The 13,907-nt window shown below is 27.8% G+C and overlaps 1 long non-coding RNA gene across 2 annotated transcripts; it reads left to right on the plus strand.

Annotated features, from left to right (window-relative positions):
- Window positions 1-1,274: 1,274 nt before the first annotated feature.
- LOC139425321 (uncharacterized) lies at window positions 1,275-12,935 on the plus strand. 2 transcript variants are annotated; one of them, XR_015434902.1, is made up of 3 exons: window positions 1,275-1,511; window positions 10,827-11,026; window positions 12,750-12,935. It is a non-coding gene; the product is annotated as an uncharacterized LOC139425321 (long non-coding RNA). The 2 variants fall into 2 exon arrangements; XR_015434901.1 differs by lacking the exon at window positions 1,275-1,511 and adding an exon at window positions 7,296-7,421.
- Window positions 12,936-13,907: the final 972 nt, after the last annotated feature.

Raw genomic sequence — 13,907 nt, forward strand, 5'->3', positions numbered from 1 at the left:
AGCAGCTTCATTGTACCTTTCAATAAAGTGGCAAAACAAAAATTTTATTCACAAACTTCTAATATTAAAAATTAAAAGTTAGGACAAAACTACCAGAATATGGTAAAATGTATCTTATTTTTGGCACTATGTAAGCACCGCAAAGCTCGGTAGTTTTAAACGAAGCACTTTAATAAAACTAACAATAATACTTCGATTTATTTTCGGTGATAAAATTTGGTAAAAGTAAAGAGTTTAGTGATTTTCTAATGATATCATAGAGGACGGCATAAAAACAGTTCATTCGGTTAAATTTACTTTTCAGTTTTGCATTTTTCACTGGAGCTATAATTTTGAAAACTAGAATTTCTAGTAAACCGTCACCAAACGAACATAAAAATTACTAAATAAATGGTTTAAATACCGTGCATTTTGTTTTTATTAACCATAACTATTTATTTATTTATTTTTATCAGATTTATTATTACAGAATTATTATACATTAGCGGTGGTAATTTTTCCAGATTTTTTTCTCTATGAAGTAACAAAATGTTATTTATGATATGAATTCAAGAACTGATTTTGAAACAGTTCGATCAAAAAATCAATCAACAATCAATCAAGGCAATCGAGTTTGCCACAATGCTTGAAACCTATTGCCTTCTACTTTGTGGTCAGAATTACAAGGTAACATTGATAGCTGCCGTGTTAACCCAGTGGTTAGAGAATCGAACTCTGGTTCAGGGGGGCCGGGTTTCGATCCTGGACTTCGCTAAGACCCACCGATTACGTATACGTACTAAACGTACGTACTAAAAGACTTTAGTACGTAATACGTACTAAAGTCTTTGGAATCGGAAGTCCTGTAGTTAGCACTGAGCAGTACCATGCGTACAGGTATTAGGAGAATATTTTCACCCCCTTCAGATTTATGTCTAAATAGAGTGAGTAGCTTCACAAATGAGATTCTGAGTCTAGACCTACTTTCACCTTTGCGGTGCTCTCGTTTCAAACAAAAGGCTTATCATCCTGACTTAAATCGCTAAAGGATTATGGCTGGAGAACTTGGAACGCCCAAGTGTCATTAGAAACAACAATATTATTCTTAGCTGGAAGCTGGAGTTAAACTTTGATAGCTGCGCACACAAAATGGGTTTAAAAAAACACCCTCACAAGATTTTCGTTTCTACTTTTCCTCCACAAATAAAACGGAAGCCTTAAAAAAAGCTGTGATTTTAAATTTGTTTTTCTGTATTTGAAATTTATGATAATAAAGAAGTCGAAGCTTTTAAATTGTTTTTTTCCCCAGTCAATCGGAAATTGCTATTTTAAACGGAAGTTTTATCGCTTGAACAAAACGAGTAAAATATGGCGCTAGTTTATAAGAATACTTTAAGATATTTCCAAAAAAAAAAAAAATAAAAAAACTTTGAATAATCTTTTAGGATACGGTTTTTTCTTTAAAAAACACTCTTTCGTAAAAGTTTTCCAACGGAAGTTTAATTTCCGCCTTGTCAACCTTGTTGCCAAAAGTAAGTACAATGAATTTTTTTCTCTTAACCTAGTTTTATGCAAATTGTATAGCATTCAAGTTCCAGATTTAACTTAATTTACAAAAGATATAAATTTTTTGTTTAGTCATGAAAAGGAAAATATAAATGAATGATCATTTAGATGTAAAAATAAGAGGAAATTTTTTAATTTACAAGTATTTATGAAATGTTATAAAAATGTATTTTTATGTTATGTTTATTAATAATGCATATTTATATTTTGACCGTCAATAATGCCTTTTTATGTTGCAACATTAATAAACGATTTTAAGGATTTACTAATTGCTTATGAATCGAATGTACTGAGTAGTCGAATATAAACGTTAAAACTATCGTTGTTTGGGAATGTTTTTAAAGCAACTTCATAGTGAATTTCTTATTTTGATTTAAAATAATAAGATAGATTTAGGTAATCAATATTTATACTCTGTTTGCAATTCTTTTTAGTGCTATTTGTTATGTTGTAAAATTTATTTCCAATAATTAATTAATACATTAATAATTAATAATTAATACAACATTAATAAGTATTACTAAAGCAGGCATAGAAAATCAGTCATTAATAAAATATAATTAAAATGTCCTCTACTCAAATTAGTTAATATATTTAATGTTAGTCCCTAATCCCTAGTCAAAAGTTATAAAAGTGTTATTGTCTATTATATTTCTCTCTTTACGCACGGAGAAAAAAAATCTGGTAAAACTACTGTACTGTAGGGAAATAACATTTCTGGTAAAAAAAAAGGAAACTATATTTTGGGTTTATGACCGTATTTAAACTTTTCATTTAGTTATTTTTCCGTTCGTATGATAACGGCTTATAGAAAATTATGGTTTTCAAAATTATAGTTTTCTACCACATATTAAGCAAAAAATATAAAACAGAAAAGTAAATTGAACCAAATGAATAGTTTTATGGCATACTATAAGGTATCATTATAAAATTACCAAATTTTATTACATATTATAAATAAAACCATGCTGTTAATTTTATGCAAATCATTACCAAATTTCTTCTTTAAAAACTACCGAGCTTTATATTTTTTCCATAGAGCCAAAAACCAGGAAAATTTTACCATATTTTGGTAGTTTTCACCGTACTTTTTCTCAGTGCATGCATAAATAAACATATACTATGACTATTTTCTTAAAAATAATAATTTTTTAAATTATGTAAATACTTAATGAATTAAAAATTAAAATAAATAAAATATTCGAAATATGCTCTTAAAATAAATTTAAAGCGATTTTATTTTTTTACGAAACATAATTCTCTCTTTGAAATTTTAAAAAGGAAAAGATTCTGAATATTACATCTAATGAGCTTCCTTCGAACGAAAAAAAGGAAATTTAAGTAAAATATTTCTCGGGTATTAAAGTTTCAAAAAGACTTTTCGTTAAGAAGTATCATTAAAGGAAAATATAAATTTTGACAGCTAATTAAAATGGAATTAGTAAATTCCATGAAGATGATTAAAGAAGAATTACTCTGACTTCTTTGAAAAAACTTTTATTCATTAGTGATTGGTTGCATTTCTAGTTCTATATAAATAAATTCAAATGTTTTTGAAAAAAACTGAAGGATCTATTCAATAGTTTGGAATAAGTATAGTATAACTGCTAATCCAACTGATTAAACTATTAAATTATCATTAAAGTTTTTGCTAATGTTAAAGATATTTAGAGTCCTTTTATTTAACTTACAATAAAAACGAATTCATTGATTATGCAAAATGCACATCTATACTGTTTTAACTATATCATATTTTGCAATAGTTGGTTATTAATATACACTGTAAAAAATGGATACTCGATTATCACGAAAGTTTCTCCGTTGTTGACAAAATGATTTTCTGTTATATGCTCCAAGCAAAAATTTCGTCAAAGTAACGAAATAACTATAATTTTTTCTTCGAGGAACTGAATTTTGTCAAAATTAGAGAAATATTTCTCTATTCTATTTTTCTTCCCAAAATAAGCCGTTCAGTGCCTAACTTTTTAAACAATCATTTTAACTTGGGCACCATATACACGGCACGACACAACAAGAACTGCTAGATAAATTATACCATTACCGGAAGAGGGATTCGAACTCCGGACCTTCCTGGTACAAGAACTTCTTGACCTCCATGCAAACCGGTCAGTTCAATTCATTAGTTTATTTTCGATTGTGTATTCTTTATTCTAGTCTCGTCATTCTAGTTAACAATCTCCCACAATGCACTACGAAGAGGTTTCGAGTTGAGGAAACATTTTCGTCCTACATGTTAGAGTTAACGTTAAAATCAAAATTAATTCTTAAAGTTAGCGAAATACTGCTCAAGGATAGCTGAATAGTCAAAAGTGAGAGTTTTATTTCGGAAAGTGTATATTTGAATTTTTATTTTTATTCATTTATTTATTTTTTAACATTTGGAATGACAATTTTAAGACAATAGTTGTAAAAAAAAGAGACTTTATTTAGAAAAAAAACTCTCTAGATTGGCTTTGTATTCTCATGGTCCGTCCTCTTTTCCTACAATTGTAATAGAATAGCTTCTAAACGAAAATTTCTTAAAATTTGTTTTTCATTTTCAACTAGTTTCGACAACTATCACTAGTTTCGACAACTTTCTTTTTAAATATTAATATAAAATTGAAAAAAAAACTAGTTTATTGGTTAGGATATTAATTTGTTGGAATTATTTAATTAAGTTCTTATGCAGTTTCACCTGTAATCAGGTAATCAAAAACAAATTATGTAACTTTTGTTCTTTGCATTGTTCTCTCAATTCAGATTTTTAATTTCTATTAGAAACGAGTTCGGAGATGTTTTACAAAGAAGTTTCAATAATTTTCTCCCCTTTGTTTATTTGTTTTTTAAAAATAAGAAGATAAAAATAAACTCAGGTGAAAAATAATCTAAAGTGGCCACTGCCTGGCTTGAAGGTCTCTGCATCCCACAGTGGGCCAGCATCTAAGGTTTCGTGGCCAAAATTAGTATTTCGATAAAATTTGTTTCAAAATTTGGGGGCTCATATGTGCAGGTAAATTGAATTCATAGTTGAAATTTTGAACTACACTAAAAATATAAAAACAAAAAAACAAAAACAAAATGGCGGCTGAAATATGGCGAGCAAAAATAAAAAAAATAACATAGTCCGCTTAAATAATTAAATAAAGCAATGAAAATATAATAATTTTCGTAATTTTATATTAAAAATGAAAAGCAAATTATATTTCCGAAGTAATGTTACAAAATAACGCGAATTAATTACAAAATAACGCGAAAACATAAAAAAAAAGTAATTTTTGTTTTTCGGTATATTTTGTCCACCTTGCAATGCGGGCAAAATGGAGCAGGTTTTTTCGAAGGAAGAAACATCAAAGAAGACAGTAAAAAAAGTTTAGCTAATTACCTCGTGGAACTTTTTGGAACTAAGTTTCGAAAGTCATTCAAACATTGTAAAATGTCTAATGATGAGATATAAACTATAAGTTTGTCAAGAGTATTAAATAATCCAACAAATTGAAAAATTGTACTGTAATTTCAGACTAATTACTCTGATAAAAATGTAACAGTAAGGTGAAATTCCTATATATATTTCTGAGATAAAAATGTAAAAGTTACATTTAAAATTTTTTGTAACATATTTTTCATTACATTGTACTCTCGTCGGTTCAAAACGTAAATTATAATGTTTGGAATGATTATGAATACTTAATATGGACTATATTAAAACTGCCTACACATATTTTAGTTGAAAATTTAATTTTTGACTTTTGGCCAAAGATCTTCAAAGTCTTCTGGCCCACAGCGCATCCGGGTATACGACTATGTTTAGATAGGCATAGCATGGAAAGCAATAATTATTTTAACATGCACAATATTATAAAATTAGCAAAACTCAAGTTAAAATAGCTGACAAAATTAAGTGACTCATTGATAGAATCTTTCAGCATTTGTAAGACGAAATAATATAATTTCAGCATTTTGCCATAAATCCAACTTATCCCTGTAATACTATCAATATATTTGAGTCAGTTGACACAGAACGAAGAGCAGATACATATTTATTTTCATTATATCTATCATTTTCCTGCTAAATTTTGCATCCACAAATTTTTTTAGCAAATGTCAGTAAATTCATTGATTGATTGATAATCTAAAAAAAATTAAATACCAACTTTTCTCTGGTTCTGCATGAAAAAATAAGAAATAAAATATTGGGCGCAATTTATAAGAATTGATATAGTCTCAGTTAATTTTTCAGACATTATGGTCATTTTAGATAAATTTCGTCATAAAATGTGTGGAAAGAATTTCTAATGAAATATTTAAAGAAAAATGGTTAAAAGGCAGTGGTTTTTGGATAACAATAGTAACACCCCGGACATTGAAACTTTCTTTACAAGTTTTTGATAAGATATTCTTATAACACACAGTATTTGGAAAATGAATTGAGTTTACATTAAGTAGATTTTTAGTAATTACACCCAATATTCTATTTACTACAGTTTTTTGCCGAACCATAGGAAAATTGCTGTTTAAACTTTTCAAACATTATTTTATTTCATGCTTTTTAGCCTCTAGAATAGTTAAATCTTTTAAAAGTTGCACTTTGCTTTTTTCAAATATTTCCTCATCTTAGAAAATTTAGCAATAAAGGCAGTAAATCTCGATTTGAGGTCAAATGTATTTAAGGTCAAATGCATAATGTATTAATGATCCATGTATAATGTATGTAGAAAATCCTATGGGATTCTGCGCAAAATTTAATTGAATATAAAACGGGGTCGAGCTCTGACAAAAGTCTCAAGATAGAATTGAAATCGAGCAATTCACTATTCTACAGCTATGATCAACCTCACAAAATCATGCACAAACCTGAAAGAACTATTCTGACTCAATTAATAAAGCTAAAATATTTATTTTTACGTCATCATGTGTAGAAAAAAATATTTTTTTCATATGCTCATCTCATGGATTAGCAATCAGTAAGAAGTAATAAGCATCAAAGTAATAAGAAGAGTAATAGCAATCAGTATCATTTGGCATGATGCTGTTGCTCAAGGTTAATTCGTAATACTCGAAATTTAAATCAATCAAGCTATTTTTTCCCGAACATATCCCTATAACTGAATCCTAAGGAAGAACTAACTATTACCAAAGTGCCTACAGTAATTTCTCTGTTACCATAATTGGTATCTATTAAAAATAGCGTGAAGTTCCATCATATAAGTAGTGCTAATTACCAGAACTAATTAATTGGTATCAATAATAGTATTTGATTATTTTGCAGTTCTCTGGCGCGGATAAGTAACTTTTGTCCAATGACTTCGCTTTATAGAGTAAAACTTAATTTTCTTTACTTACCATTCAATGAATTGAAATTATAGTTGAATTTAAAACTCTTAAAAAATAAAAAAAGGCAGGGTACTTTGTGCTACGTAAGCTAATGTGAAAAACAAAAGCACAAATCAAGTAATTCCAAATTTTCATTTTTCTAATTAAGTTAAAACTTAAAATAATCTAACAGGAAATAATTTATTTCAATGAGAAAAGGAAATAACACAATTTATTTCTTCATTACGATCAATTTTTTAAGGAATTCATTCTTATATCACGAGAAATGTTTGAAAAAATAATTAATTAGACACAAGAACAATAGTTACTTTTAAAGTAGAAATCTTTCTTGATGTTTTGTTAAATATCACCTATAGCAAATTTGATGACTGAATTAATAAATCATGATCTTGATTTTTTATTTAAATATCTTGTTACGCATAACTTGACAAATTTCTTTCTTTCTCTAAGTTTTAAACGGTTAGTTTAATTTTAAATAGAGAAAATGAAATTTGCTATTGTTTTAGTGTGTTTTGACCTGTTAGTGCTTAGAATTTTTGCTGGTAAGTAAATAATATCAAATTTCATGTTTTTTGTTTCTGTCTGTCGGAATTGTCTTTATACTTAAATCTGATAGAAAGAAAGATCTATAGATAGAATTCGAACGTAGATTGCAAATATCACGAAACTTGACCTGTCGACTAGCCTTGTAAATTGACTACTTGTTTAATTTGACCTCCAAGAACAAAGTTTATTCTAAGGAATAAAGAAGGGCAAAATCTTTGTAGTCTAACCACTTGTCTATCTTGTGTGTTGATAAACTTGTCTGAGAGAGTTATTGAATGCGATTCTAAATCCTTCATTATTTTAGTCTTATGTGGTTTGCTTTACAAAACATGGTTGCTGCTCTCGATACCAAGCTAAGCCACTAAGCACATCATTTGAAAAGTGTTCTAGCGTAAAATCTTAATAATATGAAATTTATGTAAAAATTTATACTTTTTAATTTATAATTCTAATTTATATAAAAATTATATTGGTTTTTGTTTTATTCAAATTTAATTTTTATGACTAGGTAACATTTCACTGTTATTTGATTCAACACATAAGAATACCCTGATTTGGTAACTTTTGTTTTAATATTTTCAGGAAAAAATAATCAAAAAATTATTATTCTTTTATTTATTTAAATATTACTTTATAACGCCAGGCGTTTCATTAGAGTTATTGACTTTCACTTTTGTATGATATCACGCTGTGCTATACAGTAAAAAATTTTGGATCAAATTACGTTTTAGAGTACTGGTACTTTGGATGCTTTGGATGCATCATTCATTTCACCATAAAATATTATATCGTAATTTTTACAGCAATATTAATTTGTTAAGAGGGATTCAGCGATTTCACGGTAATTATTACTATAAAAATTACAATACATCCGATTTTTGTTCCGTAACATGTTCCGGTAAAAATGAAATTTACGGTAAAAAGTACTGGCAACCTAAGTGCCAGTACTTTTTACAATAATTGGATCCGTAATTATTTACATTTAAGGAATTTTTTACAATATTATTAATTTATTATCTTGATATTTATCACAATATATTATCAAGCACTCAATATAATATTACTATTATAATTGTATTAATATAATATATCTCGGTAGTACACTCAATATGATATTTGCTAAGTGGTGGAAAATGCTTCGCAAAAATCTCAAACATTTTCGCCTATGTCTCATTAACACCTAAACAACGCGTTAGTAATGCCTCATCTGGTTATTTATTTTACCTAAGTAGACTTTTATTTCATTGCGTTGAATTAACCAAAAAATGTGAAAAACAAGAAAAAAATCAATTCGAACACAAGTATGATGTTGTATTTTTTATACCTTAATATATACTTATAAGATCCCCATATTTTAACATGGTGTTAAGACATTTTCAGTTTGCACCAAGTGTAGTGGAGCAGATGCCCTTTCGCAACATCTGATTAACTGAGTTAACTTGGTAAGACCTTTTAAAGGAGACCTATGTATGGTTTGAAAGTATTCAAAGTAAACGAACTCCGCAACATCTGATATACTACGCTATCTTAATACTCGAGGACATTCTTAAGAGACCTATGAATAGTATGAAGATATTTAAAGTAAATGAACTCACCTCGCAATACCTGATATACTGTGTTACCTTAATACTCGAGGACATTCTAAAGAGACCTATGAATGGTTTGAAGGTATTTAAAGTAAATGAACTCACACTTCGCAATACCTGATTTATTGCGTTAGCTTGGTACTCTAGGACATTCTGAAGAGACCTATGTATGGGTTGATGCTATTTAAAGTAAATGAAACCTTGCAACACCAGATTTATTGCGTTAGCTTGGTACTTGAACATATTATAAAGAGACCTATGTATGGTTTGAAGGTATTTAAAGTAAATGAACTAACTTCGCAACATCTGATATACTGAGTTAGCTTGGTATTCCAGGAACATTATAAAGAGACTTATGTATGGTTTGAAGATCTTTGAAGTAAAGGACAACTGATGTACTACGTTAGCTTAGAACTCGAGGACATCCTAAGGAAAGCTATGATTTATTTGAAGGTATTTAAAATAAATGAACTCACTTTGTAACGCAACAACTGATATACTGCGTTAGCTTGTTACTCGAGTACATTCCAAAGAGAGCTATGTATGGTTTGAAGGTATTTAAAGTAGTCGAACTCACCTAACAAGATCAGCCTAACTGCGTTAACTTAATAAGCATAAACCTTCTGAAAGCACTTATGTATGGTTTGGACGTATTTAGGTTAAGCGAACTCATTGATCTGATATGATTCAGATTCAGAGGGATAGGTACCATCATCATCATACTTTAATTTGTTTCTCTTTATTTTTCTTAATATTTTAAAGACTAAATGTCTATTTTAGGGCAGTGATTTTCGTCTGGTTTTCAGGAAACGGATGAGTGTTATTATGATTTAATGTTTACCCTGCATAGTGGTTTTCACATTGAAGCTGAGTTTTATTTGTGGTTCAATGCTATATCCAATGGTTCAATGGTCAATATTTACCAATTTTTTAAAAATGTATGGCCAAAATTAACTTTATTCAGCTATAGTTTTTATTAGATATATATATTTTAATGGTTATTTACTTTTTTGCTGAAAAATAACGTTAAAAGAGACATTGGAACATTTATAGAAAATCAGATCAACCTTTAACTGCAATCTTTGTACTTCGAACAATGATATGGTACAAATTTCGGATCGTAATATGGGCATAATAAGGTGGAATTTGATACTTTAAATAAAGTATTAAGTTTAACGCTGATTATGTTTAGGTTGAAACATCGCATTGTTTGATCAAGTTTAAGATAGTGTAACTTAATTGAGCACCATATTTAAGTTGTCTCTGTTAAAGTTGTTCAACACGCATTGAAATTTCTAAAGCGTACAGACAATTATAGTAAACTAAAGTTTCGCTCATATCCCCGTGTTTTTCGTCTCAGCACTATTGATGGTACTTGAGGTAGTTTTAAAAAAGATTGTCTGTTTTCTTTAATTATATTATTTGAGAAAGATACTTTTAAATATTGGGCTAACGGCTTTTGAAAATATTGCTAGCTTCACTTACTTGATCCTCGAAGTTATTCCGATTTTATTTTCTAAAACAAGTACTGCACCAGATTATTTTTGACTTCGAGGCAGAACACAAAAAATAAGCTAATGTAGAAAAAATAATAGACTCATTAGAAGTTAAGGCTATGCATCGCAAAGTAAACAAAACTGGAACTTTCTCACCACTCAAACAAGGCAATTATTTTATTTCCGACGCTATTTTTGACTTTGTTTGTTTAAAGACATGATTATGCTGTATTGCTTTAGATAAATGCTGAGTTTTATGCTTTTTGATATTCCATTTTTATCAATTATTATAAAATGTATTTTTTTTTTGTTTTTATAGGGAAAAGTGATTCATATTCTAAGGACGAAGTAATGCTTCGACGAGTATCACACTCAAACCGACCGGGAGGTTCACTATCAGAACCTAACAATGATATTGCACAGCTTGATGATTCATCATTTCAAATAGTTTCTAATAACAGAATATATCTTTATTATACCCTGCCGAGTTACGATCAGACCGACATTCCGACGTTACTAGTAAGAAATTTGTGCTAACTTGTACAATTTTCATTTATCTGAGGGTGCTTGGTTTTTAACATTACTTTTAACGTTTCCTTTTGCAGTAAGATCGTTAGAGCTTTTTATTTTTTTAATGAGATTTATTAGAAAATGTAGATTAAGTCGCGGTGGATCGGAGGACAGAGCGTTTGCCTCCCAATGAGGTGAACCAGGTTTTCGCAGCTGTGACTGGTTGATAAAAAATCTGCTCCTGGTTCGCACTGACCACTGTGCTGACATAAAAATATCCTCAGTTATGGAAGGACCATGGATCAGAATCCCCTTGCAGCCGGGCTTATCGTGTGAGGGTTTTATATTTTTGTCCTCGATATAACATAAATGCGGGTTAGTTACATTGAAAAGTGTCTCACGATGTTTATCGTAATGCTTGATCTAGGATTTTTTTTCTTCATCGGTCAGATTTCTAAGTCACATGGTTACGAAGTTGAAATCTGGTAGTCGTAAACTCAGAATTGGGTCGGCTGTTCAAAGTTGGCTGTAAAATAAAATACGATAAAATAGATTTAGAGAAAAATTTTAATCCTTATCTTATTTTTATTTATTTCTACTTATTTATAAATTTTTTAAATATGATATGGTAATTATTTATGATACATATATATTATAAATTCTTACAAAAGCAGAAAAAAGAACAATTTACCCAATTATAGAAAATATAATTTATTTGTAGTTATTCGTCTATTAGTTTAATAGAATTCATAGTGCATATTCATTATATAAGTACATAATACTGATCAATACAAATGCAACATTAAGAACAGGAAAAATACAGAATAGATAGAACACTGAAAATAAATCTTAATTTACGTTAGGCACACATTCGTCTTCATTAATACTCGCCACCCTATGAAGAAAAACCTCTAAGCATTTTATGAAATTGAACTGGAACAAATCATCAAACTCTTACAGGGATTTGAATTCAATAAAAAATATAAAATAAAAGCTAAACGCATCATACAACTAGTAGTTAAGAAGTATGTCCATAATTTCGTATCATTTTTAATCTAATGAGGTAGAATTTTATTAAAGTGCTCAGAATTTTATAGAGAGTCTTAAGAACTTAAAATTCTTTAGAAATAAAACACCCCCTTAGTTGGGCATAATTAATTTTCTAAAATTTGTTTCTTATTTTAAAGTCGTTGTCTAACATTAAACGTTTCATACAGGACTAACAGAAGTCGATCTTTTTAAGTGATAAATTAAATGTAAGAAATATGTAAACTATTAAAACACAAGCATTTTTCGCGATGAGTTCTCTCAGAATAGAACTTTTCAAACTATCAGGCATTTTATACATCACAGGAACAATGTATCTGTGCACAAATTTATGAACAATATATGTTAGTCAATGCTGACGTTTGGAGAGAAATGTAGAATTCAGATAAAAAATACTAACTTTTCCAGAATACTAATATTTCCTCTTAAATTGCTAAATTAATAAATTTATCCTCTTAGGCTATCCTCTTAAATCATATTGCTTTTTCAAACACTTTTCAACAATTATACTTCAACCAAATAATTCATTTTGAAATTTAACAATCGATTCTTAATAATTTCATATTTATGCCGTAGAACAATCTCATGAAAACTACTAGCTGTGATTAAAAAAATTTCTTTTCATAAACAAAAAAAATAGATACATGAATATTTTTATAAAATTTTAATTGTTATTACTTTTTAGATGCAGGGATGAAACTCAAAGAACTTAATGTTGTTTAAAGAAGTACAGTGCTACTAAAGATGGTTACTTTTCTCAATATACTTTTTCGAAAGAAAATGAGAAGGAAAATTATAAAAAAAATTAAAAGTTTTAAAATATAAAAAAGTGTAATCGAAGGTAAAAATATGCAAAATAAATGAATTTAAACCCAGTGATTTATTGTCTATGATTTATTGTAGAACAATTTTATTGTTGAATATATATATATATATATATATATATATATATATATATATATGAATGATATATGAATATATATATATATATATATATATATATATATATATATATATATATATATATATATATATATATATATATATATATATATATATATATATATATATATATATATATATGAATGATATATGAATATATATATATATATATATATATATATATATATATATATATATATATATATATATATATATATATATATATATATATATATATGAATGATATATGAATATATATATATATATATATATATATATATATATATATATATATATATATATATATATATATATATATATATATATATATATATATATATATATATATATATATATATATATATATATATATATATATATATATATATATATATATATATAGATGAATTTTGTTAAACATTTTTCACAAAATAATACTTTCGAGGAGAACAATACGAAAGCCCAAAATAAATCCAGTTTAGCCTCAATAAGAAAAATACAGTTCCTTCTTTTCCTTTAACAGTTAGAGAACATTTTGTGGAATTGTTCTTCAAAATATTTCAACTTATTGCGTCCATTTATTCGAACGTAATAGTTAAAAAAGTCTTAAAGTTTTTGAGTGCAATGCTCCGGAATAGAAATGTAACTACAGAAACTAAACAACTAAACTAACTAAAAAAAAAAAACAAAACGGAAGGAGACGTTACTTTGAAAAATAAAGCTCAGAACTGCTCAAAATTCATTGTAAACTTTAAATTCCTGCGAGGGCTATATGGAAAGTTGGGTTTGTTTTTATATAAAATATAAATCAGCCCTTATGTTTTACAAAACAAATTTTTCAAATTTTTTTTATTCTCAACACGTTTCTCTATTTTTGTACACATATCATGGAAGAATTGGT

This window comes from Parasteatoda tepidariorum, chromosome 6 (assembly GCF_982258835.1).
Source record: "Parasteatoda tepidariorum strain Cologne lab strain chromosome 6, Ptep-v5.0, whole genome shotgun sequence".
NCBI lineage: Eukaryota > Metazoa > Arthropoda > Arachnida > Araneae > Theridiidae > Parasteatoda > Parasteatoda tepidariorum.